Here is a 1551-nt window from a genome sequence, read left to right on the forward strand (position 1 = left end):
AGCGTTGAAGCTTGAGGAACGGTGAATTAAAGTGTCTTGGACTTTAGGGAGGAATCAGCCAAGGTGTGGTTTTGGTTTCTCGTAGATAATATATAATGTAACGTGAAAAATTAGGCTAGATGACCATAGGATAGGTTGAACTATGTGAACATGTTGAGGTTTAGTGATTTGGTGGATATGTTGAGTTTAAATATGTAAATGTTTGATAATTGATGATTATGGTAATTTATGAGGATTGATGAATGATTATGAGTTGTGGTATGATTTATTGATGAATTGAGTTGTTTTTTGCTATTAATTGTTGAGTTTAAATTGATAAAAATTGAGTATTGGAATGTTGTAGAAAGGGTGGAGTGGATGTGGAATGGCTTTGAGTGTATTTAATGTTGTTTGAAGTGCGAAACCATGGTTTAAGATTGTGGTTTTGCTAAAATAGAGGTTTGGAGATTTTTGGTAAAAACTTAATTTTTGACCAAATTTCGGCAAGGCATAACTCGGCTTTCAGATCCTCAACTTGTGTCAAACTTATTTCAAATGAAAATTGGGTTCGTGAAGTTTATGTCGTTCGAAGAACAGACTAAAAATGATTTTTTACAAAATCGTTATGCGCGCCAAAAGTTTGGTGTGTAAAAGTAAATTCTGCAGGACTTAACAGCTTTTTAACTCTTTTGAGGGGCATGCGTACGTGAACACACACGCAACGCAGACCCTGAACTCTGCCCAGATGTCCCGCGTATGTGAGAGTGTGCATGCGTACGCGGAATGGGAGAATTTACAGGCTCGCGTACGCGAGAAATTTTCCCTGCCCAAGGGGCTCGCGTACGCAGACAAGAATCGCGTACACGAGCATGGCAAATGATATCTCCACATACGCAAAACATGGCATGTATACGCGGAACCCCTGATTTTAGAAAAAAGTGGATTTTTTGTGATTTTAACCTATTTTTCTAACTTCCAAACCTCTACATTTACCTTCTAAAGTCCCAAATTTAGTTCTAAGATCATAAAGAAAGGGGTAAACTTAGAGAAGGAGTTAACGTGGAAGTGAAGATAGATTGTGAAGTGGTGATTTATGTTTAAGAAGTGCGGAATGCTGAATATGAAATGAATGAGAGCTATACTGATGATGATTAACTGATGTTGAATTATTGAGTATATTAAAGATGGGCATATTAATTGTGTATAATCTGTTCCACTATGTTGCATCCTTTTTCTCTCTGTTGTAAAGTGTGTCAAGCACTATATCCCATGAGTGTGGCGGGCATTATATCCCAAGAGCGTGGCAGGCACTATATCCTAAGAGTGTGATAGGCATGTCAGAGAGACGATATCTGGGTTAGCTACCGGGTGTGTCAGGTTCTGGCAAAGTAACCGACACGTTGGAATTGCCTATTTGATTAACTATGCCTAATTGCTATATATTCTACCTACTGTAACTGCATTCTATCTATGATTTCTTTGTCTGTATTGTTTGTCTATACAATTGAGAGATCCCTTGTCTGGCAGAAGAGTGAGGAGGGTTATTCCACCAGAGTTTTGGAGGGTTGGAGG

Source organism: Arachis ipaensis, chromosome B1 (assembly GCF_059453495.1).
Source record: "Arachis ipaensis isolate K30076 ecotype BB chromosome B1, ASM5945349v1, whole genome shotgun sequence".
In the NCBI taxonomy this organism is placed as follows: Eukaryota; Viridiplantae; Streptophyta; class Magnoliopsida; order Fabales; family Fabaceae; genus Arachis; species Arachis ipaensis.